Genomic DNA, 24,550 nt, shown 5'->3' on the forward strand with positions numbered 1-24,550 from the left:
TCAATTCATTACACAGTGCATTGGGGTAGTACAAGGTAAACCAATAACAGAATGCAGAATAAAGTGTTACAGTTACAGAGAAAGTGCAGTGCAGGTAGACAATAAGGTGCAAGGTCATAACAAGGTAGATTGTGAGGTCAAGAGTCTACCTTATCGTACTAGGGAACCGTTCAATAGTCTTATAACAGTGGGATAGAAGCTGTCCTTGAGCCTGGTGGTACGTGCTTTCAGGCTTTTGTATCTTCTGCCCGTTGGGAGAGGGGAGAAGAGAGAATGTCATTCTGTTATTGTTTTCCCTTGTACTACCTCAGTGCACTCTTGTAATTAAATGATCCGTATGGGTGGCATGCAAAAACAAAGTTTTTCACTGTACCTCAGTACATGTGACAATAATAAACCAATTCACCAATAATGTGGTCTGTCCTGCACCTCAGGAACTGCACCCTCCACTGGACCAGTGTCAATATTTTCACATTCCCCTCCGTTGTCCTGTGACACCAGAACAAGGTTGTGCTGGCACTTTGACACATTGTGCCATGAATCCAAGTTGATTGGAAGCACTGAAAGTGGCCACACAAATAGATTGGGTGTGTGGCATGCTTGCCTTCGGGGCATTGAGTACAAGAGTCAGGAAAGCTACGTTGCTGTTATATAAAACTTTGGTTAGGTGGCACTTGGAGTATTGTGTGCAATTTTGGTTGCCCCATTACAGGAAGGATGTGGAAGCTTTGGAAAGGGTGCAGAAGAGGTTTATCAGGATGCTGTGTGGTTTAGAGGGTATGAGGTATAAGGAGATGTTGGACAAACTTGGGTTGTTTTCTCTGGAGCATTGGAAGGTGAGGAGAGACCTGATAGAAGTTTATAAAATTATGAAAGGCGTAGATAGGGTAGACGGTCAGAATCTTTTTCCCAGAGTAGAAATGTCAAATACTAAAGAAATGCATGTAAGATGGGGGGGGGGGTGTAAATTAATTTATTATTGTCACATGTACTGAGGTACAGTGAAAATTTCTCTTGCAAACCGTTCACACAGATCGATTCATTACAACAGTGCATTGAGGTAGTACAAGGTAAAACAACAACAGAGTACAGAATAAAGTCTTACAGTTACAGAAAAAGTGCAGTGCAGGTTAAGGGGGATGTTCAGGACAAGCTTTTTTTTACACAGAGACTGGTAGGTACCTGAGACGGAGGTGCGAATGTATACGATGGAGGTGTTTGAGAGACTTTTAGATAAACACATGAAAATGCAGGAAATGGAGGGATATGGATCATGTGCAGGCAGAAGAGATTTAAATTAATTTGGCATCATGTTCGGCACAGACATCGTGGGTCGAAGGACCTGTTCCTGTGCTGTACAGTTCTATGATTTATGTTCATTCTGAAGCCGATGTATGCCTGATTCACAAAGGAAGCCCATAGCCCTACAGTAAAACAATGAGCATCTGTCGCCATCTCTTTGCATTGAGTTTAAATCTCAATCCTTCCAATTGAAAGATATCACGATGAAACTTTCTAGCCCGTTAAGATCTGCACATGGCAAAGCATGTGCAAACATGGGGTACTCTGAAGGGTTAATAAGCTAACAATGCCGAATAAGGAAATGAAAATCCATCGTCGTAGTCAGATAATAAAATAAGAGTCTCTGCAAGTGGCTAAAGTCTCCAGCCCAGCGATTGCAACAATCTGAGTGACATCAATTTGTTGCTTAATGACATTTTATTTTCAAGAAAGTCGATTCCTTTGAGGCCCACACAATGTAAACAGGAATGTTGTAAATTTTAAGCTCCCTGGTAATTTTACTTCTGTTTAACCTGACTCAGGGCCAACAAGCATCCACACTTCGTAAACCGTGATTATGTCAATCAGCCTCGGGATTGTGGGATTACTGGGAGCTAAACGGTCATTAAAATGGATATGAACAATTACCAAAACAGTTTGCTGATGCCTGACTCCATTTTGGAAGGGGTCCATGGTTCAGCAACGTGACTCTTGCCAAAAAAATATCCAACAGGAGGTATGGTGGACAGGCTTAAATTAATTGCTGAGCAAGTGAAATAAGGGGCAGCAGTGTGTTCTGCCAAGCACTGATGGAAAATAGGATTGGTGGTTTACCATAGCATGAGCTTCTCCACCAGCTCAGTCCCATGGGGAAGATTTTGACCTCCACAGAGAGGAAAGGTCAAGGTATCTGTTTCAGTCTCTCTCACTGTCAACGCCAATAATAGCAGAGCTTGTTTTTGTGGCCCCTTGGTCAATAGCGATGTCCTCAGTGTAATCTCAGAGAGTGGTACAGCACAGCAACAGGCACTTCAGCCCAACACATCCGTACTACCCATTGTACCTGCACTACTCCCACTTACCCGCAGTAGGTCCTAAGCCTTCTATACCTTGGCAATTCAGGGGCTTGCCTGGATGCTTCGAAAACGTCATGAGAGTATTCACCCCCTCAGGCAGTGTGTTCCAGGCTCCAACTACCCTCCGTGTATAAAAAAATCCTGTAGCTCCCTTCTAAACATTCTACCTCTCACCATCCATCCTATCCCCCTCATAATTTCATCCAGTCACACCTCACTCTCCTCTGCTCCAGGGAAAACAATCTCAGCTTATCCAGTCCCTCCTTCTGCCTCCTTGTGGGTCTCCTCTGCACCCTCTCCAGGGCAGAAACCTTGTCCCAACTATAAAACCTGCCAGATAGGGACTTGTTCATGCAGTGCTTGAATCCATGATTGCTGGTGGCTACACGGTACTCTCTCCTTCATCATCCTCCAAGCTTTTAGCTGCAGTATCTGTGCATGTTGGTCATCACAACCTCTTCATTAGGCCTCCAAATTGTCAAAAGCATTCTCATAAAGAGGCCCTGCTTCTGGCTGAATCACGTTATCATAAAACACTTCAATCAAAGGTAAGAGAAGTTTGGGAGGAAGTGAACAGGCAGGCCGGCCAGGATGCCAAACATGCAGCTAATTTATGTGCAGCAAGATCCCACCAATAGTGACGGGATGACCCGCGTTTTAGTGACGGTATTTAATATCGTGAGCAATTTTGGGCCCCGTATCTTAGGAAGGATGTACTGGCCCTGGAGAGGGTTCAGAGGTGGTTTACAAGAATGATCCCTGGAATGAAAGGGTTAATGTACGAGGAGCGTTTGATGTCTCTGGGCCTGTACTCGATGGAGCTCAGAAGGATGAGGGGGGAGTGGGGGATCTCATTGAAGCCTACCAAATATGAAAGGCGTGGATAGAGTGAACGTGGAGAGGATGTTTCCATCAGTGGGAGAGTCTAGGATCCGAGGGCACAGCCTCAGGATAAAGGGACATCCCTTTAAAACTGAGATGAGGAGGAATTTCTTCAGCCAGAGGGTGGTGATTCTGTGGAATTCGTTGCCAGAGAGGGCTGTGGAGGCCAAGGCATTGGGTGTATTTAAGACAGAGATTGATAGATTCTTGATTGGTAAGGGGGATAAGGGTTACGGGGAGAAGGCAGGAGAATGGAGTTGAGAAAAAAAATCGGCCATGACTGAATAGCGGGGCAGACTCGATGGGCCAAATGGTCTAATTCTGCTCCTATATCTTATGGTATTTTCACACATTAGCACTTGTATTTCGAAGCAAGCAACCCATCCCTGTATGGAAGAGATCGGTTTGCACTGTTAAGAAGCTTAAACCTGATTGGCAAATTCAGAAGTCCTTAATTGGTATTGGTATTGGTTTATTATTGTCACTTGTAATGAGGTACAGTGAAAAACTTGTCTTGCATACCGATCGTACAGGTCAATTCATTACACAGTGCAGTTACATTGGGTTAGTACAGAGTGCATTAAGGTAGTACAGGTAAAAACAATAACAGTACAGGGTAACGTGTCACAGCTACAGAGAAAGTGCAGTGCAATAAGGTGCAAGGTCACAATAAGGTAGATCGTGAGGTCAGAGTCCATCTCATCATATAAGGGAACAATTCAATAGTCTTATCACAGTGGGATAGAAGCTGTCCTTAAGCCTGGTGGTATGTGCCCTCAGGCTCCTGTAACTTCTGCCTGATGGGAGAGGAGAGAAGAGAGAATGACCTGGGTGGGTGGGGTCTTTGATTATGCTGACTACTTCACCAAGGCAGCGAGAGGTAAAGACAGAGTCCAAAGAGAGGAGGCTGGTTTCCGTGACGTGCTGGGCTGTGTCCACAACTCTCTGCAATTGCTTGAGGTCCTGGGCAGAGCAGTTGCCATACCAAGCCATGACGCATCCAGATTGGATGCTTTCTATGGCACATTGATAAAAGTTGGTGAGTGTCAAAGGGAATATACCGAATTTCTTTAGCCTCCTGAGGAAGTAGAGGTGCTGGTGAGCTTTCTTGGCCGTGGCATCTACTTGATTTGACCAGGACAGGCTATTGGTGATGTTTACTCCCAGGAACTTGAAGCTCTCAACCCTTTCGACCTCAGCACCATTGACGTAGACAGGAGCATGTACACTGCATTCTTTCCTGAAGTCAATGACCAGCTCTTTTGTTTTGTTGACATTGAGGGGAAGGTTGTTGTTGTGACACCATTCCACTAAGCCCTCTATCTCCTTCCTGTACTCTGACTCATCGCTGTTTGAGATACGACCTACAATGGTGGTATCATCTGCAAACGTAGATGGAGTTAGAGCAGAATCTGGCCACACAGTCATGAGTGTACAGGGAATAGAGTAGAGGGCTGAGGACGCAGCCTTGTGGGGCACCAGTGTTGAGAATAATCATGCCAGAGGTACTGCTGCCTATCCTCACTGATTGCGGTCTGTTGGTCAGAAAGTCAAGGATCCAGTTACCAAGGGAGGTGTTGAGTCCCAGGTCTCGGAGTTTGGTGATGAGAGGAATGTAGTTTAAACGATCATTGTTGAAGCCTGAGCTAAAGTGCAAGATCAACTTCAAAACGTTGCAGGCTGGACTGGCAAAATTGCAGAAATGTAGAATTGAATTCTTGTTAAAACTGATAATTTGCAAAAGTCAGTATGCATATTGCTTCTGTGGTGAAGCAGGGTTATTTACATAAACACTTTTTTGTACTTTTTAAAGATCACTACTAATCACCTTGGGTTGAGGCTCCTGTTGGAAAGCAGCCGCTGTCCGTCCTCAGCTGTCAGCCATCATTTTTCCATGGGGAATTCTAGCTGGAATTAAGAAAATCAGGGTAGTGAGAAATTATAGTCAAATTCAGTCAGGGATTACCAGTGACATCTGAAGCAAGAATGTTGCCAAGGTTGGCAATCCAAAATAAAAACAGAAGATGCTGGAAATACTCGCCTGGTTGGGCATTGATACCCTGGAGGGAGGGTGGGGGCTGCCTCGATCTCTGGGATAGGGAAGTCACAGCCCCAACACCTGGGGGCTGGTCCTACTGACTGCCCCTCATCGATGGGGCAGACTGTCTCTCTGAAGCATCCACAGGCTGTCCACCAGGCCTGCCATTGTGTTCACTCACTGATGGTCAGTGAGCCAAACCCTCCAATGCCACTCTCACCGTTGCTGCTGTCTCTCCTTTCCAGACTGGGTGTTCCAGAGCACAGGATTTCGGGGGTCATGTGTGAGAGAGATAGAGGGAGCAGGGTGTGTGCCAGAGACAGAGGGAGTGGGGTGTGTGGGGGAGAGGGAGGGAGCGGGGTGTGTGTGAGGGAGGGAGGGAGCAGGGTGTGTGTGTGTGAGAGAGGGAGGGAGCGGGGTGTGTGTGAGGGAGGGAGGGAGGGAGCAGGGTGTGTGTGTGTGAGAGAGGGAGGGAGCAGGGTGGGTGTGTGTGAGAGAGGGAGGGAGCGGGGTGTGTGTGAGGGAGGGAGTGGGGTGTGTGTGGGAGAGAGGGAGGGGGCAGGACTGGGGAGAGAGAGGGAGCAGGGTGTGTGTGTGTGAGAGAGGGAGGGAGCAGGGTCTGTGTGAGAGAGGGAGGAAACGGGGTGTGTGTGCGAGAGAGGGAGGGGGCAGGACCGGGGAGAGTGGAGGTGTTGAGCCTTTGTGTGTGAGAACTGCACATTGATGATAATCTTGGACTATAAATTGTGACAGGACAAATATTGCATAATGAGTTTCCTTCAAGAGTTTTGGAACCTCTGGAACTGAGAAAAGGAGTCAGTAAAATTTGGTTAAAGGATTCACATGGTATTTGAAGCAAAAAAGCAATGGGTGATGGAGATCTGAAATAAAAACACAAAATTCTGGAGATAGTGTATCAGGCAGCATCTGTGGAGGGAGAGTTTCAGGTTGGTGACTATTCAGGTAGGTCATAGATTCTCTACATGGATGGCGCCTGTCCTCCTGACCCAATCGTTGTTCTGATTACCGGTGCCAACACTGGCCTCCCCATCACCGGTCATTTGACTTGCAACCATTTTCATCATCAACCTGCTAACTTTGTGACCTTTGGGCTTCCCAATGGGGTGGGAAGAAACCTGTCTCTCCATTCTCTGCAGCTTGGAAGAATGAGAGGTGACCTCATTGAATCAGAGAAACTTTAGAGGCTCGACTAAGGTGAATGAGGGGAGATGTTTCACTTGGCTGAGGAGTGTAGAAGTAGGGTTGCTGCTGTTAAGTAAGGGGGAGGCCAATTAGAATTGAAATTTCTTGGCTCAGAGGGTGGTGAATCTTTAGAATTCTGTACTCCAGAGGGCTGTGTAGGCTTAGTCATTGATCCAAAACAAATCAAGAGATTTCTGGATTAAGGGATTACAGTGATTGGTATGATTAAGGTGTGCAGTAGAGGATCATGTTGCATGGCAGAGCTAGTCTGAGGAGCCAACTGGCCCACCCATCCTAGTATTTCTTGAGTTCTTATGTTCCTTTCAATCCCACACTGAAAATCTTCATGCTGCAGTCAAGAGTTGTTGCAACATTTTCTTGGTGCCAGTAATCCGAGCCAAGCACAAGCCTTAATATCTTTCCACTGTGGTGTCTCTTCATAAAGATCTGCCGTCAACTTTTCCAAGTTACTGACCGTCAATGAGGCTTTTTCAGGAACCACTTGGACTCAAGGTTTGGAAATTAATCCCAAGGTTCTCACTTTTAAAACAAGTATGATCAAGGATATCTAAATACAAAAATTAATTTAGTTTTTGCCCTGTTCCCTATCAGTTGGATTCGTGTTGAATCCTTTCTCCACGATCAACACACCCACTTGTTTATCCCTATTCCCAATGGCTGGAAAGGCAATATCTACTCTTAAGATAAGATAAGATTTCTTTATTAGTCACATGAACATAGAAACACACAGTGAAATGCATCTTTTTGCGTAGAGTGTTCTGGGGGCAGCCCGCAAGTGTCACCACACTTACGGCGCTAACGTAGCACGCCCACAACTTCCTAACCCATACGTCTTTGGAATGTGGGAGGAAACCGGAGCACCTGGGGAAAAGCCACGCAGACACAGGGAGAACGTACAAACTCCTTACAGACAGCGGCCGGAATTGAACCCGGGTCGCTGGCACTGTCATAGTGTTACACAAACCACTACACTACCACGCCTGCCCTACTGTAAGGAAACTACAACAGCTCCGTGTAGCCTGGAGACCACTTTTTGGACTTGGGTGCAGAAGGAAGAATGAAAGCACCAAGAGGACGCAATCTGATGTGGGATTTCGACCCGAAACATCGACAGTTTCTCCCTCCACAACCCCCCCCCCCCACCCAACACAGATGCTGTTCAACCCCCTGTGTTCCTCCAGCAGATTGATTGTTGCAATAGGGTGCAAGGATCCAAGGAACAAGCACCCGTTTTGTTTTCCTCCAATGCTATTTTAAATAATAGCTTTTTCGTTGTTGTATTCAGGGGATAGGGACATCAATGGCAATGCTGGCATTACTGTCCATCCCTAATTACCCCTGAACTGAGGGAGCAGATATGGCTCAACCCATGGAGTCTGGAGTCACGTATAGGTCAGACCAGGTAGTGGCAACGGGTTCCCTTCCCTGACAGACTTTCCAAAGCCACGTAGGTCTTTGTAGCAATGCGACAGTTTCACATTTTTTGAAACAGAAGACGTCAGAAGTTGAAGCAAGAATAGAGAATTTAGCTCTTATGGCTGCTCTGCTGTTCAGTACGATTATGCACCACTTTCCTGCTCTAACCCTGTATCCCTTGATTCCCTTAATATCCAGAAATCTATCAACCACTGTCTCAAATATACTCAGCAACGGAGCCTCCAAGGCATTCTTTGTTCTGATTACAGAATTTGAGAATCAGACTTATTATCACTGACTTATGTGACATTAAATTAGTTGCTTAGCGGCAGCAGTACAGTGCAAAGACATAAAGTTACTATAAATTACAAAAATAAATAGTGCAAAAAAAGAGGAATAACAAGGTAGTGTTCATGGGCCGTTCAGAAATCTGATGGCGGAGGGGAAGAAGCTGTTCCTGAATCGTTGAGTGTGGGTCTTCAGGCTCCTGTACCTCCTCCTTGATGGTAGTAACGAGAAGGGGCATGCCCTGGATGAGAGGGGCATGCCCTCACAAATGCCACCCTGGCCTCCCTGTCACTTGTTATTTGGGTAGAGAATTCCAAAGATTCACTGCCATCTGCGCAAAGAAATTTCTTCTTATCTCACTTCTGAATGACCTCTGGCTCCAGGCATCCTAGCCAGGGAAAACTTATCCATGCATTTACCCTGTCATGCAGAATTTTGTTTCAGTGAGATCACCAATCATTTTCCTAAATTCAAAAAGTATAGGCTCAGTCTGTTTAATCTCTCCTCACAGGATAATCCCCACATCTCGGGGATCAATCTGGTGAACTTTAGTTGCACTCCCTCTCTCATAAGTATTTTCTTCCTTTGGTCAGGAGACCAGACTGAAGCACAATATTCCAGGTGCAGTCTCAGCAGAGCCTGATATAATTGCAGTGAGATTAACTTTTTTTAAAAGTTCAGCTTTATTTAATTACCTTAATTTCCCCAGCTGCCATTGTGGATTCAAACTCCTGTCTCTGGATAAATGGTCTGGGACTCTGAGGACTAGTTTATTAACTTAAGCACTGCACAACATATGTAGTTTCATTGCCCATTGTCAAAGTACAGCTCCACACAAGCAGGTGTGACCCTCCAAATAACGAATGTTGGACTGTTGGAAAGTGATCAAGGTCTTTTTAGGAAGCCAGTTCTCTTTCGGTACACATATGATACCTCAAATTAAGTTATTAGGTGAAATTAAGTTACCAGATGAAAAACTCCTTCTCTGACCTGGTGTTTATTAGGGTTTGGTGTCACAGAGCCCTTCAAATGTTGTAATTGAACTGTGTATATTACCTGCAACAAACAATCTGCTGGAAGAACTCAGCAGGTCCTGATGCAGGGGTCTCGACCCGAAATGTCAGCAGTTCCTTTCCTCCCACAGATGCTGCTCGACCTGCTGAGTTCCTCCAGCAGATTGTTCATTGCTCCAGATTCCAGTACCTGCAGTCTCTTGTGTCTCTTGTGTATATTACGTATTGTTATTTCACTCTCCATAGCCCTCTCCATCCATCTCCGGGACTGCTTGTGCATGTTAATGCAATCCCACTCTCTCCTCAAATCTTGATAATGTTCCAAAGAACCTACATCCTACTGTCCAAACCTAGTTTCAGATGTATGTATCTTCAAAAAAGTGAGGTATCATAGGGAGGTTAGTGGAGTGAAATATTGGCTGGATTGTTACACCCAATCTCAAGAGTTATCTGGTCGGCATCGTGGGGTGAAACTCTCTCCAATGTATCATAAAAGCACAGAATTGTAGCAGCACAGGAGGAGGCTGTTTGGCCCATCATTACTGCACTGGTGCTGTAATGGAACACCTTTTTAGTTCCACCCCACCAGCCATTTCTCTGTCGCCTATCAAGTTTTTTTTTCCATTATGTATTTATCCCGTTTCCTCTTGAAGGTCCCAATGGAACCTGCCTCCATCACATCGGCAGACAATGCGGTTCAAATTCCAACCATACGATCAGTGAGTGATAAAGATTTGGCATCCCTCTTGAGCCCTCCTTGGGTCTGTAGACCTCATTGAAAACCTGTACCCAAACTGCAGATTCACTTGTGCTATACAACATACTTTCTTTAAGGCTGACGTACTTTTTAAAGAGGGAGAGGTGTCAAGGAATGAAAGGGTTTTAATTGTTTCCCAACCCTTGACGAGAGGAGTAATGTACCCTGTTGGATTCCCATTGGGCTCATTTTATTGAGCTACCAACATTGCCAGTCATAGTGAAACTTTCATTAGGCACTGAGCTGGGCTTCCCCTTCTGAATTTGTGTTTTGTTTCTTTTTTCTAACTCATAACTCCTGTGACAGTTTTGAGTAATCAGGAGCAAGCAAAATAATGGAAAATGTCTCGTGTGTTGTCACAATTAATTAGTTCATGTTCCTGGCTGGGGTTCTGTTTACTGTCATTTTGCACATAATTTATCATCTGTTAATAATTCTACATAGTAAAACAAAATGTGGCTGCTCCAAACACACTCTCAAGTCACTTATTCCACTGCATTCAGACTCTGGGCTGGCTATGGGGTAATGAGGGTTCTCGTGGTAAAACTTTAAGTGAAAGGTGGCGAAGTTATGCCATTTACAAGAAAGATCTGCGCTTATTTCTACACAGGGTGTCTCAAGGCCCTTTACACACAATGGAGTACTTTTAAAATGTGGTGACCAGGTTATGTACAGCAAAATCCCACCAACAGCAATGCGTTAATAACTAAGTAATCCGTGATATAAAATCCAAAGAGCAAGAGAAATAACTCCCATGCTCTTTTTCACAATAGTACCATGGCATCTTTTACATTCACATGCAAGAGTAGATGGAGGCTTACTTTAACGCCTCATCAGAAGGGCCTGGATTTCTGTGCTGGCGTCTCTGGAGCAAGACGTCCCCACAGCCTTCTGGCTCTGAGGCTCGAGTGACGCTACCTCTCTGAGCCACGACAGAAACCAAAGGTCAGGGTTATGCACCATGAGTAATGACTCATTTACGAGTGGTGAACAAGCTTGAAGAACAGAGTTAAAATTAAAACCAGTTTGCTAAGAATAAGACCAAACAAAGCCAAGCTACTCCTCCTTGGGGGAAGAATTGTAATAGAAAGGATCAGTAGTATAGTCGGTACACCTAACCGGGGCTAATTGTGTAGAATATCAATACCTCTTGAGTAGATCAGTCCCTGAGTAGATCAGTCCCTGAGACAGAGGGTTGTGAAACTGAATGTTACGACATCCCAATACTTTTTAGATAACCTTCTACCCTGTAGATAACCTTCCACCCTACAAATAATCTACGTGTATTTACTGGACTATGTTCTTATTGCATGTAGTAGGCATTACATACTAATACATAAGTATTTGGCATTGAGTTCAGGAGTCAGGAAATTATTTTGCAGCTTCATAAAACTCTGATTCGGCCACACCTGGAGTATTGCATTCATTTCTGGTCGTCCCATCATAGGAAGGATGTGGAGGATTTGGAGAGGGTGCAGGAGAGGTTTACCAGGATGCTGCCTGGATTAGAGGGCATGTGCTATAAGGAGAAGTTGGACAAACTCAGGTTGTTTTCTCTGGAGCGGCAGAGACTGAGGGGACCCCTGTTAGAGCTGATAAAATTATAAGAGGCATAGATAGACAGCTGGTATCTTTCTCCCAGGGTCGAAATGTCTAATACTAGAGGGCATGCATTTGAGGTGAGAGGGGGAAAATTCAAAGGAGATGTTTGGGGCAAGTTTTTTTACACAGAGAGTGGTGGGTGCCTGGAACGGGCTGCCAGGGGTGGTGGTGGAAGCAGATATGATAGAGGCATTTAAGAGGCTCTTAGATAGGTACATGACTATGCAGAGAATGGAAGGATATGGACCATGTACAGGGATTAGTTTAATTAGGCATCATTAGCTTAATTAAATTGGCACATCATGGGCTGGAGAGCCTGTTCCTGTGCTGTACTGTTCTATGTTCTATATGTTTGGGAAGGAGCAGAGTGGTTGGATTAAGTTATCGTGGTGTAAATAGAGTGATGTATTTCTGGGTTTGAATCATAGAATAACACAGCACAGGAGGAGGCCATTCAGCCCATTGTGATTGTGACAAGCCATTGACCACACTATACAACACAGGGAGTGCCTTGGCATGGTGGTTAAGTTACTGGGCTGGGCCATTGATCTGGAGACACAAGCTTGAGTCCCACAGCAGTGATTAAACTGAAGAAATTAAATAAATCTGGAATTTAAAACAAAAAAGCTAGTGTCGAGAATGGTGGTCATGAAACTCCCATAACTGCCATGGAAACCCATCTGGTTCCCTGATGTTCTTCAGGGAAAGAAACCTGACATCATTGCCCAATCTGGTTTCCTTCTTAGACAATTCCTTGAGATCAAGGATGTCTAGCTTCCACTGCAGTGGGGAGTGGAAGACGCCAGTACCTGATTTCTTTTCACTTGGCACAACTACCACAGAGCGAGATCCTGGTATTCATAATTTTGATGTTTGTTAAGTAAAAGAATTGGGCAGAGTTGAGTTCATGAAGCTGAGATAAATCTCTGTCGGAATGAAATCCCTGAAGTGGTCAGATGGTCACAAACTGAGATGTCTGCATCCCATAAAGAAACAAACTAAGGAAAAATCACACTACTCGTCACCTTGGAATTTTTTTTGCCTTCAAGTGTTTATCCAATTCCCTTTCAGCCACTGCATCCCAGATCACAATAACCAGCTCAGTTCTTCTTTTAAAAAAAAGGCTCTCACCTCATCTCATCTCTGATTTTTTTTTTGCCATAAACCTCTATCAGACTGACAGAAAGAAATCCCTCAGTTGGTCAGATGGTCACAAACTGAGGGGCATTTTAATGAGTGTGAATCTGTTCAATAGTAAACACGGGTCCACAGCAGGCATATTTCTACCTCTCACCTTACTTTAAAAAAATAAATGCCTTAACATGGACTAAACCCTGGGTTCAATTTACTAATTCCGAAAATACAAGAAATGTTACTGATGTTGTGAAATGTATTAGCAGTTGGCAAAGTCTTGTGGAAAACAAGAAATAAAATCCAGCTGTTCCAGAACGTTTGCTCTGGAAGTTCTCATCTAAAGAGAATTTGCAGCAACACGTGAGAATCTGGTGAATTGGCAGCAACCCTTGGGGAGTGAAAGTTAAAGCAGACCTTTACCAGGTTCCGATGTGTGAGATGCGATGGACTCCACATTGGCAGCTAACTGTATTCACCTCATTAAGCATGCATTGTGTTTCCCAGTCAATATGCAGATTTCACCTGAGTCTATCAAGTATCGAACATTAAATATTACCTCAATGGCTGTCAAAAACTTTGGAGTGTCCTGAGGCCTTTGTACAATCATGCAGTACACAAACAAGCTCTTCAACTCACCATGTCTATGCCAACCATAAGTATCTATCTATAGCTATACTACTTATCAACACATGGGCTGCAGCCTTCTCTGCCTCAGCAATCTAAGTGCTCTTCTTGATGCTGAAATATTGAGAGAATGCCTGCCTCCACCATCCACTCAGACATGTTCTAGATGAAAATATTTTTCCTCAGATCCCCTCTAAACCCCTTACCCTAAACCTACGCCCTCTAGTTTTAGATGCCTGTGCCATGTGGAAAAGTTTACCACTATTCACTCTACCTTTGCCCCCCATCATTTTGTATATCTCTATCAGGTGCCCCCTGTGTCTCCTCTGTTCCAAGGAAGATAAACCCACCCCATCCAGTCTCTCCACATAACTGAAACACTCCATCCCAGCATGTAGAATGTATTGTCTACAACAGATCTCTTTATTTGCTGCCTTTAAAATAACAAATCTTCCCTAGTTATCTCACAGGAGTATTATCAAAGAAATGTAGATGCCAAGACCATGCAATTGAGTCAAATAATATGGTTGAAAAGTAATTTCAAGGAATGCCTTTTTGGGATTAAATCCTGAATCAAAATAAAGTGTTGCTTAATTGGAAGTCAATGTAGGTCAGTGAGCAGAGGGGTGATGGGTGAACACGGCTCACGAGCAACACAAGTTGGATAATAGTGCATTTGACCTGCTGCACCACAGCTGGACAGTGGCCAGAGCACAAATATCTCAAGCTACAGGTCAGGATGCACTTCACACATGGCGCCTCCGCTTTATGTCAGCCATGGCTGGCATATGTAGTGCGGCCCTATTCCTTTGAACAGGGTTACTGATGTGGATGGAAGAGGGAAGGGGTTTGGGTTTTATTCTTTATTTTAGCTAATATTAATTTTTGGAATTAATTTACATTAAATATTTTTTTAAATATATAGGGTAGCACAACAAGTGGAACTGCTGCATCACAGCAGGAGGTATAATCCTAACCTCAGGTGCTTTCTGTGTGGAGCTTGCACATTCTCCCTGTGACCGCATAGGTTTCCTCTGGGTGTTCCAGTTCCCGGGTGTTCCAGTTTCCTCCCACATCCCAAAAAATTACAGGTTGATAACTAATTGGCCACTGTAAGTTGCCCCTAGTGTCAGTGAGTGAGTCCAGATCTTTCTCCCCAGTGATCGAACTGGGGGCAATACATTTGTGAATTTCATCGCAGTTATTAAACCATTTACTTGTACAGCAAAAGATTTATTGTAGTTGAAGTCAAAACAACATCCTTTTTGCAATATGGTGAGAGGTTGTACCATTTAAATTGTTTTATGGAGCAGAATACACTTAAGGTTATAGTGAGTTGGGATCATCTGTAACAGGGTACAAATGCTCACAGTTTTTTTCCCAGGGTTGGGGAAATCAAGAACTAGAGGTTATATGTTTAAGGTGAGAGGGGAGAGATTTAATTTGTCACCCAGAGGGTGGTCAGTATATGGAATGAGCTGCCAGAGGAAGTGGTTGAGGCAGGTACAGTAACAACATTTAAAAAACACTTGAACAGATACATGGATAAGAAGGGTTTAGAGGGATATGCGTCAAACACGGGCAAATGGGACTGGCTTTGATGGGCGTCTTGGTCGGCATAGGCAAGATGGGCCGAAGGGCCTGTTTCCACGCTGTATGACTCTGACTCCAAATGAGAATGAGATAGGGGTAACCAATGGAAATGGGCTTAATGAACTTTATGGTCTATTACTATTTCTTTGACTTCCACAAGCTGTTTCAAATTTCATAAGGGAGTTGGACATTGTTTAAATTATGGACATCACACCCTCTGCTAACATTCAGGTCAACGCACACTCTACCTTGGCAAAGCTGAATAGGCTTGCCGATCATTTTTCCTCCCCAGAGATAAAGAAAAATCTCTAACCCACGCCTGGCAAGGGATCAGATTCACAACTTCAAACGGAGCCCTTGCAAAGATTTGAACATCAGAGAGTCTCAAGCCTGAAACCTACTGGTTAAGATTTAAGATTTCTTTATTAGTCACATGTACATCGAAACACGCAGTGAAATGCATCTTCTGCGTCGAATGTGCTGGGGGCCACGCTTCCAGCGCCAACATAGCATGCCCACAACTTCCTAACCCGTACACCTTTGGAATGTGGGAGGAAACCAGAGCACCCGGAGGAAACCTGTGCAGACTCGGGGAGAACATACAAAATCCTTACAGACAGTGGCCAGAATTGAACCCAGGTTGCTGGCGCTGTAATAGTGTTACACTAACCGCTACACTACTGTGCCTGCCCAAGTTTGAATGTTGACCTTCCTCGAGGTAGCAGATTTCATGTTATTCAATATTGCATTAGTCTAAATAATCTGTCCTTCTGGATTTCATGGTAAACTATTGTAAGAAGTAGGCTTAGAATTTTTAAGTGGAGACACAAAAGACAGCGGATGTTGGAATCTGGAGCAACAAGCAAACTGCTGGAGGAACTCAGCAGGTCAGGCAGCATCTGTGGAAGGAAATGGACAGTTGAATGTTTCAGGTTGAGACTCTTCATCTAGACTGAAAGATAGAGGGGAGATAGCTGGTATAAAGAGGTGAGGGGAAGGGGTGGAGCAAGTGATAGGTGGATCCAGGTGAGGAGGGGTGAGTGGGAATAGTGACGGGCTGGGAGGTGATAGGTGGAGACAACAAAGGGCTGCAGATGGTGGGATCTGATAGGAGAGGAAGGTGGAGCGTGGAGATGGGACCCATAGAGGGAGGGGAACTAGTGGGAGAAGCCTGTGGGTGAAGGACGGATGGGGGGGGGTGGAGGAGGGGAAAGAAGAGGTGATCGGGAGCTGGGGAGTGTACGTAGAAGGAATTGGGTAGGAAGGTGAGGTGTTGTTCCTCCAGTTTGTTTTTTTTTAAAGGCAACGGACAGGATTGTGGCACATTCTCACCAGTGAGTTTGATAGATTTGCGCTCAAGTTCCAATCCAAAGGATTCAGCACAAAATTCTCAACTAACCTTGCAATGCAGTACTGAGGGAGTGCTGCAATTCTGGGGGCGTTGTACTTCAGATGAGATGTTAAACTGAGACACTAACTATCCTCGTCAAGTGGACTTAAAATATCTCATTTTGTAAGGGAGTATAACAGTATATCCAAACCAATATCATTCAATGTTTCTGTTATTGTTTATCTGACCATTACCACATTGCTGTTTGTGGGAGCTTGCTGTGCTCAAATTGGCTGATGACTATCTGACTTTTCAACAGTGACAACACCTCAAAAGTGGTGCATTGACTGCAAAGTGCCTTGAGTTGTTCTGAAAGGGATTCAAAGGAACCATATCAATGCAGGTCCTTTTTTCCAGGATTGGGCAGTTAACCATGTGTTCATTTATGTTCACCACACATCAATGTTCTGAAAACCAATGAGGATTCAGAGGCCCCACTCGGTGTGGAAGAATTATTTCCCAATATTTCGGCGACAGGAAAGGTCGACTGGACTCAAATGGTCTTTCTTTTTTGAATTAAGTAGATTGTTTTTTCAAGAAACTTGGGTCCACTGCAATACTGCAACCCCTTGGGGCATGACTAAACAAATTGTCCCTGCCAATTAAAGGAGATTTATTTCCATTGCATTCTCTCTGGGCACTCTCCCAGTCAATCGGCCCAAGAGTCTGCAATGTCTTTTGGCTCTCAGCTATAAGCCTCTGGGATTCAGAGGGAAGCTGATCTCCAAGCAATGTGAAAATCTAACCAACATCTCTGGCAGAACTAGGCATGCTGGTATTTTACCTTGAAACTTTCCCTGTTCTCCCTCCACCCTCCTGATTTTTGCAGTGGCCAGAAGTTAGCAAAACGGAACATGCAATTGACTCTTCAACTTGCCTTCAGTTGATTGAAGCAACGATCCAAGGCAAACACTTCTCTGCTGTAATGATTTACAGCAGTGAGCTCAGGCAGTTGCAGGAGGACAAGTTATTAGAGCAACTGTTGTTTCAATGTTCTTTGCATTCATTCCAGGAAAATGGTCCCCAAGGCTCTGAGTAAAGTTGGTACCTCTGTTTTGTGTGAGTTTTCATGACGGTGTGTTAAGCTCTCATTGTTGGCATTTTTAAACATTGTTTACTGAGCTCTGTCCTCAAGTACTTGCTTTGCATTTGGGAGAGGTGGGTTAATGGCTGTCATCAACAATATTTCTGACATCAGGCATTAACGACAGGCTCATTACACAAGTCCTCAAACATTACAGTGTTCTGGAGCAACAAACAAGGTGCTGGAGGAACTCAGCAAGTCATCCAGCATCTGTGTGGAAAGAAAGGAATTGTCTGTTTTGGGTCTAAACACTGGATCTTACTGCTATTTCACACAGAATGTCTTGATCAGGAAAGTCAGCTGGGCAAGTAAAGTTGAGAGAGAGAGTGTACATCATGATCTCCTCGTAAAGCAGACAACCCTTGAGAAGCCAAAAAGCTTCTCTTCAATTTCTCGTGTTTTTCTGCAACTCAACTGATAAAAAGATGGGCGGTGGGTGGGCAGCATTTCTTGGAGTTATTGGTACTCTTGTTGGTGAAGTTTTAACACATTGTTGCCCAATGAAAACAAAAATAGTCAGTGATAATGAGGGATTTCAATTACCCTGATTTTAGCTGTGATACAGTCAGTGTAAAAGATATAGAGGAGATAGTAAATTCAGAAGAGCTTTCTTACCCAGTATCTAGCAAACCCAACAAGAGTGGGCAATGGGACAATTCTAGATTTGGTTATCCTAGAATCATAGAATCGCACAGGACAGAAACAGGCCATTTGGCCCAACTCATCTATGCTGACCAGTGGGCACCTGTCTGTATTACTCCCATCAGCCAGCACTTGGTCCATAGCACTCTATGTCTAAATGATTCAAGTGCTCATCTGAACATTTCTTAAATGCTGTCAGTGGTCCAGCTTCAACGACTCTCTACGGCAGTGCATTCCAGGTACTCACCACTCTCTGGGTGAAGAAGGTGCCCCTCAGATCCCCTCTAAATCTCTTCTCTCTTCCCCTAAACCTACGTCCTCTAGTTTTATCTACTTCTGATATGGGGAAAAGTTTCCCACTGTCTACCCTATATATACCCCTCATAATTTTAGGGAATGATGTTAGACAAATGGAAGATGTGTCAGTGGGAGAGTGCCTCTAGGGAAGTGATACAATTCAATTAGTTTTAGTGTAGTTGTGGGAAAGGACAAGAGGTTCTAAAATGGTGCTGGAAGGCAGGATTAACTGGGTAGGCCTCTTCTGATTAGCAGAGACACGATGGCCAAATAGCCTCCCACATTATAATTTTTCATTGAATCCAAGACTTAATAAATCAAAGGAATTGGTTCAGATAAAAAGTAAGCACATTTCCTCCTGAGAGAGCGATGCTGTGATTATATTTGCAGAGATGCAAGATGGCTCTTGAGATGATTCTGTCAGCTTAATTGGAGCAGCTGTGCACAGCACTCAGCTTCTGAAATGTGGTTGTATTGAAATCATCACCAACCTCCTGAGACGCAGAACAAACACTGTCGCTGGGATCTCAAGTCTACAGCCAGAGTAGCCCTGGAGATTACACCCTTACTAGGGACTACATCCCAGCCCCTTGTATTCAAATCTAGAATTGCTCCATCGCCCACTGGGCAGACACGGTAGTGTAGTGGTTAGCGTAACGCTATTACAGCGCCAGCAACCCGGGTTCAATTCCAGCCGCTGTCTGTAAGGAATTTGTATGTTCTCCCTGTGACTGTGTGGGTTTCCTCCGGGTGCTCCGGTTTCCTCCCACATTCCAAAGACGTACGGGTTAGGAAGTTGTGGGCATGCTGTGTTGGCACCAGAAGCGTGGTGACACTTGCGGGCTGCCCCCAGAACACCCAACACAAAAAGATGCATTTCACTGTGTGTTTCGATGTACATGTGACTAATAAAGATATCAAATCAAATCATGTTGGGTTTGCAAGATATTGGCTAAGAAAACTCCCCTAACTCTAACTGAGGAATTCTATGTCCTCTATAACTTTACACTGACCGTATCACAGCTAATATCTAGGTAATTGATATCCCTCATTATTACTGGATGGATTTGTCAAAATGAAAGCCAGACATCAATGCCATTCCCCATCAGAAAGTGGCCCCCTTTAAATAAGGAATCTGGCTACACGTTGGTAAAATTGATAAATTGGTTTATTATTGTCATATGTACTGAGGTACAGTGAAAACTGTTATTTTGCATGCCATCCAGACAGATCATTTCTTTACAACAATGCTTTGTAGAAAGAAAAGCAATAACAGAATGCAGAATAAAGTGTCACAGTTACAGAGAAAGAGCAGTGCAGGCAGATAATAAGATGCAAGGCCAAAGCGAGGTACATTGTGAGGTCAGGAGTCCAAATATGTACTCCCACACATACACTTTCACTTGCGCATGTACACTTAAGTCGCACTCTCACAAGGAGTGTCCCTTCACACAAACACAATTGTGAGTAATGGGACTTTTTAGAGTTGATTTTGCATTTGATGGAACAGAAACAAGTCCTCTGCTGGAAGTCTCAGTGTTAAGGAACCTCTGGAGATTGAGCAGTGCGTGGGGGGGGGGGGGGGGGCAAGCTGCCCATTTATCTTTGATGCAAGATCAGATTTGGTTGGAGGGAGGCCACGACCATCCAACAGCAGCTGAGAAACTGGAGTCAGTGAAGTAGGAAACATTGAAGAATGTCTGTGTCACTCAGAGTGGCCCTGGCAGTAACCAAGGTTACGCCAACATGTTGTGGCTTAAAGAAAATCTGTGTTTTTAATATGGGACTGATGTTTTTAATTGACTATAACTTTCTTTTTACAGACAAGCTCAGTCTTTACTGAAGTTTTCCAAGACATGTATTTGAGGAAAATCAGCTTTTTTATAGAATCATATAGCATGGAAAGGCCCTTCAGCCCAACTCGTCCTTGCCAACCAAGATGCCCGTCTAAGCTCATCCTATTTACCCGCATTTGATCCATATCCCTCTGAACCTTTCCTATCCATGTACCTGTCCAAAGGTCTTTTAAGTGCTGTTATTGTACCTGCCTCTACCAATTCCTCTGGCAGCTCGTTCCATATGCGGATCACCCTCTGTGTGAAAAAGTTGCCCCTCAGGTTCCTATTAAATTTTTCCCTTCTCACCTTAAACCTCTGCCTTCTAGTTCTTGATTTCCCCCACTCTGGGAAAAATATATTCATTCATCAATGAATATATTTTATATTTATTCAGGGGATGTGGATACTGCATACAAGACTAGCATTAAATGCCAATCCCTAACCCATCATTAAGGTGACACCTCCAATAATATAGCACTCCCTGGTACTGCACTGGAGCATCAGCCTGGACTTTTTTGTTGCAAAGTCTACTGAGTGGGATGTGAACCCACAAACTTTAGTGTTAGAAGCAAGTGTGCTACCCACTGAGCCATGATTGACACTCTTTGTGTTGCATTGGAAGACTTGGAATTAAGCCCAGACCATAATGTGAAAAATTGCCTTGGTGTGTCCTGAGCACAAAAATCAGGACCAATCCAATCCACCTCATTATCGCCCAATCTATCTGCTACCAATCAAAGTGGTGGAAACTGTCATCGATGGTGCCAGACAATGGCCATCTCCAACAGGACAGAGTCTAACCATCTACCCTTGATATTCAGTGGCAGTTCCATCACCAGGTCCCCATCCATCAACATTGGTGTTGGTTTATTATTGTTACATGTACCGAGATACAAAACTTTGTTTTATGTGCCATCCGGACAGAACATGGAGACAGGGTTTCGACCTAAAACGTCGACAATTCCTTTCTTCCCACTGAGTTCCTGCTCAGAACCTGAGAACCCCCTGAGATCCTCCAGCAGGTTGTTCCATACATAATTACATAAAGGTAGTAAAAAGAAAACAGAATACAGAGTATAATGTTACAGTTACAGAGAAAGTGCTATGCAGGTAGACAAATAAAGTGCAAGTGTCACGCTGAGGTAGATTGGGAGATCTGGAGTTTATCTTTCAACCTCTGAGAGGTTCATTCAAGAGTCTGATAACAGTGGGATAGAAGCTGTCCTTGACTCTGGCGGTACGTGCTTTCAAGCTTTTGTATCTTCTGCTTGACGGGAGAGGGGAGAAGAGAGAATGACCAGGGTCCTTGATTTTGTTAGCTGGTTTGAGTGACGGACTGGGCTGCGTTCACAACTCTCTGCAATTTCTTATGGTCAGGCAGAGCAGTTGCCATACCGAGCTGTGATGCATCCGGATAGGATGCTTTCTGTGGTGCGTCTATAAAAATCGGTGAGGGTCAATGGGTACAGGCTGAATTTCCTTAGCCTTTTGAGGAATGTAATAGTAATCTACATGTAGGGCTTGAAAGTTAATCAGTGTTAACTGATTAACAACCAAGCAAACACTTTTGTTTTTTATTTCCTTTCACTGATTAAATTCTGTGCCTGCACTTTTGTTTAAAGAATGTTGCATGAAACTTTCAAAATACTCACATCGGCTACTCACCAATGTCATTTGCCTGTGGGATATACTGGACAGTTAAAAGACAATGGAAACCAGGCATTCAGTGATGATGTTTTATATTAATATGACTAAGTATGTGTGTGTTGTTATTGCGAGCAATAGTGATTCATTTATGCTTTTTAAGACTGAAATTTGATGATTTTTTGACATTTTAATAACCAAAAATACTCATTCAGTTTTGTCAAATCATTATAAACAAAAAACACAAAAACTGAATGAGGGTATAATCCAAAAAATTCAAAGCACACTGTAGTCTACGTGGACCAGTGCTCCTTAACTGGCACCCCCGACAGGTGTGCTGATTAAAAGGGCAGAAGTTAGGTAGGGAGCTGTCAGTCAGATGTGGCAGTCGGCAAACACATAGAGGGAGTGAACAAGAGGGCAGAGGGAGTGATTGTAAATGTGAATAGCAGTCACCCTTGACCAACTTATGATGTAACTTTTCGGCCGATAGAAAATTGGATTATCGTGGCTGTAAAGAGCCAGTAAGGCTTGAATGCCATTTGTTTTTATATTAGGCAAAATCGAATTCAATTTGGTGAATCTGTACAAAACTTTGAGTCAATGAAAGGGGGCGTGGATAAACATAATGCAGCGTCTCAACCAAATGTAGCTAGGATTCCTTCTTCAGTGTTTTTAATATGAGATCGGGAATTCTTTCCCGTATCCTCAGCTCACTCGACTGTTAACGGGGATTTGAAGAGCTTCCTCTTTAGCCTCCAGTGTTGAGCCTCACGTTTATATTTTTCTTCCTGCCAACATTTCTGTTCTGTACCCCTGAAAGTGCATGGTCCGTGGTATCTCACCTGGTTGTACCTTTCATATGGATTTCTGAGCAGTAAATTATTTCAAGAACGTGCAAGTGCGTGCAGCCAAGGCCGATCCTTTTGGGGTCAAGGTATCAGCAGTTTGAGCAGGCATCGAGTGTAGGAGTCCCACCCACTCCATTGGCCACTGCACAACCCAGCTCTAGTCCACCTGCTCCTGTCCCACCTACCTCTGTACAGAGGAAGGGGATCCGAGACCTTCTCGGTCTATATGGTTCAGCTGATTCCAGTCTTAACCAGTTGAGCCACCAGAAATCGTCAGTCTTTCTGCCTTGATGACCAGTGTGATCATGTGATTTTTTATTCACTCACATATCTCATTGTATAGTTGCTGTTCCAGAGCTGGGCATTGAACAGCACAATGAAGACCGAGAGTATCCAACTCAAATACACAATGTCTTATTCAGTTGATCAGGTTCTGTCAGAAGGTCACAGTTCACTGTAAGCACTGGAGTAGGATCCATCAGAGCTTAATTGCGGCTTCTTGTGCTGGTTTTGCGTTCTTGTACACTTCCAACATGAGTCAATGGTTGGTAGCTCATCTGAAATTGTTTCTTGTCTGTATGACCCAGTGATGATTGAAATATGGCATCTAATGTTTGATGTGAGATGCATTTCAGCGGTAGAATGAGATAATTGCATAAACCTTTATTTTGATAGCCTGTAGAACAGCTGGTATGTTACAAGCCCATAGCAACATTCAAGGTATTCCACTTCATTGTAATATGAAATGAAGCTCAGCAATAATCAGATCCAAGTGTACACATACTTGAAGTTGAAATGATGTGTTGTGCAGGAAAAAAGTACAGCATTTGGTCCTTCAGCCAAAACGAAATCTTATTCTGAGAAAACCACTGTGCCGAGCAGAGAGAGATGATTCATCATTGGCTTCAGCTGCACATCTGTTGCAATTTGGAGGTTTATGTTATGCTGTGAAGGCTGTGGATGGATTATTGAACCACTGGTGTACAAATACAAACAGGCCCTTCAGCCTCTAAGTCCGTGCTGACTGCCAGCCACCCATTGACACCAATCCTACCCTAACCCATTTTATTCTCCCCACATTCCCCTGCCGCAAAACAACAAATTTCACGTCATATGTCAGTGATAATAATTTGTTTTTACCCTGTACTACCTCAATGCACTGCGTAATGAATTGACCTGTACGAACGGTATGCAAGACAAGTTTTTCACTGTACCTCGGTACAAGTGACAATAATAAACCAATACCAATTCCGATTCTAATGATTCTAATTCTCCCTGATGCTACCACTCATTTACACAGTTACAGCAGCTCATTAACTTACCAACCTGCACATCTTTGGGATGTGGGAGGAAACTGGAGCACTCTGGGGGAAACCCACACAGTCACAGGGAGAACGTGCAAACTCCACATAGACAGCGCCCAAGGTCAGGATTGAATGCTGCATCTCTCTGGAGCTGTGAGGGGGCAGCCCTACCAGCTGTTCCACCCCCAAAGCAGCAGCGAGCCACGCAACACCATTGATATCAGAGTGCACATTGCATTGGCCGGGAATTCTGGTGGGCAAGAATTCTAACCTGAACCACCAGTGCTGATGTTGGTAGTTTACAGGAAAGTACTGAGGTTAAATTCTTCTTGAGACTTTTCGTAAGGTGTGTCTTCCTCTATAACTAGCATCTGCGGATGGTGTTTAGAGAGTCCATTTGTCAAGGTTTATAGTTCTCGCACAACTCTATATCGACCATAGGAGTTTAGCTGTGTATGTTTAGACCTAAAAATGGGGATGTGACCATCGACACTTCTTGTAAATGGTTATTGGAGCAACAGGATGGAGCTGAACATTGAGGCTGCTGGTCTCCTCAATGACTTCACAATTCA

General features: G+C 44.0%; 1 protein-coding gene across 1 annotated transcript in view; it reads left to right on the forward strand.

Annotated features, from left to right (window-relative positions):
• zcchc24 (zinc finger, CCHC domain containing 24) overlaps window positions 1-24,550 on the forward strand; it is a 214,893-nt gene that overhangs the window by 184,053 nt on the left and 6,290 nt on the right. The window lies entirely within an intron of this gene.

Source organism: Pristis pectinata, chromosome 30 (assembly GCF_009764475.1).
Source record: "Pristis pectinata isolate sPriPec2 chromosome 30, sPriPec2.1.pri, whole genome shotgun sequence".
NCBI lineage: Eukaryota > Metazoa > Chordata > Chondrichthyes > Rhinopristiformes > Pristidae > Pristis > Pristis pectinata.